This window comes from Erinaceus europaeus, chromosome 6 (genome assembly GCF_950295315.1).
Source record: "Erinaceus europaeus chromosome 6, mEriEur2.1, whole genome shotgun sequence".
In the NCBI taxonomy this organism is placed as follows: Eukaryota; Metazoa; Chordata; class Mammalia; order Eulipotyphla; family Erinaceidae; genus Erinaceus; species Erinaceus europaeus.
Window position 1 is genome coordinate 28,349,342 of NC_080167.1, and position 2,199 is coordinate 28,351,540.

The window sequence follows — 2,199 nt, forward strand, 5'->3', positions numbered from 1 at the left end:
GAGAGTTTTCTATCTATAAAGTTATCAAAGGAAGGGGACCACTGTCTGGAGGATGAATATTCCAAGGTCACTTCAGTTGACCCTCAACTACATTGAAAATGTGTCCCCATGTGAGGAGAGCTAAATCTATTTGACAAAAAAAAAAAAAAAAAAAGCCAGCTGTCACCCTCAGCAAGGGTGGGCCACCTGTCTGACCTCCTGTCTATTCAGTCTGTCATCAATCCCTTAACAGTTCTATAAGTGACCCTGGTCCTATCATATCACCATTTGACAGGATTCCTGGTAAGACAAGTAGACTAAGAGCCACAGATACCTGGACCAATTGGAAGAATGGCCACTGCAATGGCAGGTGGGTGGTAGGGATACTAAGGAGCATGTGGTATGAGGGTGATTTTCTAGGTAGAGAGGAGGAAGTGCTCTGGGATAGACAAAGAGACACCTTGAGGCCAGACCTGAGGAAGAAAGGAAAAACCCAGTGGATTAGACCACCTCTCACTTTAACTCCTGCTTGGAAGGTTAGTCAGTGAAAGAAAGAATTGTTTTCTTTGACTCCTCTAATACAAATATTTTTTGGGAAAAGAAAATCCGTGAGCCTTGTTAGTATGGATAAACCATCTGATGTCCACACAAAGAGGTGACTATTATTGCATGAAACATGAGCCACTGAATGGTTTTGAAGGGTTGAGATAGATAAGGTGATAAAAAGCTTCTATATTTCATAAGAAGAAGGAAGAGTTATATACTGCAGAATGACCTTTTTTAAGGAGGTTTCTATTTTGATTGTTGGATACTCTTTTATAAAGTATTTTTATTACTTTAAAATTTCATAGGACAGACAGAAATTGAGAGAAAAGGGGAGATATATAGATAGATAGATAGATAGATAGATAGATAGATAAACCTATAGCAGTGCTTCAGCATTTGTGAAGTTTCCCCCCTGCAGGTCGGGACTGGGGGCTTAAACCTAGGACCTTGCTGATGATTATTTGTGCCCTCAGCTGGGTACAAAACCATCCAGCCTCTGTTGCATAATTTTATATAGTGGTAATGTACAATAGAGAAATAAAGTCTGTAGGAGGACTGACAAGATAACTTACTTGGAAAGGATATAAATACCTAGGTTCCAGTCCACTCCATGTTACATTGAGGAAAGTTTTGGTGCTGTGGTCTCCTCATTCACTCTTGCTCTTACTCTCACACTCTCTATTTCTCTCTGCCTCTGTCTTTCTATCTTAAAAAAGCCAGCCTGAAATCTAGTAAATTCATGGGCCCCTTGGAATATACCTAAAATAGACTTCCTAACTTTTCCTAAAATGGAGAACAAAAATCTCAACTGCTATATTCTTACCTTTGGGTTCCTGATTATTAAATAATTCGTTCTGCTTTATATCTTAATGCTTTACAGCCACCAAGCTCTTGAAGATTCTATCATGATGCCAATCTAACTTCCCTGGGAAGACAACCTCACCAGTGAGTCCTGGAACCCCACCTCTCCAGAGTTCTGCCCCTCTAAGGAAAGACAGAAACAGGGTGGGAGTATGGATCGACCTGCCAAGACCCATATTCAGCAGAGAAGCAATTATAAAATCTAGACCTTCCACCTTCTGCACCCCATAAAGATCTTTGGTCCATACTCCCAGAGGGATAAAGAATAGGGAAGTTTCCAATGGAGGGAATGAAATACAGAACTCTGGTGGTGTGGATTGTATGGAATTATACCCCTCTTATCCCACAATCATGTTGCTCACTATTAAGTCACTAATAAAGAATTAAAAAAAAAAACAGCCTGGAGTACCAAAAAAAAGCTAGCCCTGGAGATGGCCAAAAATAATCAGTATTTAGATTAATTTATGCATTAAAGTATTATCTGTTTTGTGGTGCACATTTTTTGTGCACCATTCAATTTTCAATTTTTATGGGTTATTTACTAGTGAGACAAAGTAGAAGACAGAGGACCAGAACATCAGTCTGGCACATACGATGCTGGAAATTGAACTTTGGACTTCTTGCTTGAGAATTCAACACCTTGTCCACTGAGCCACCATTTTTAAAATCTTCGAGTTTTGTGTAGTTAGTTATGACAGAAAAGTAGCTCTGAATAGCAAGAAAGTTACCTACAGAAAGAATCCAAGTTGCTAAAACTACAATTGAGCTATGTAAAGAGTTATTTATTTTACTCCCTTAGGTTGGAAAGGAAGC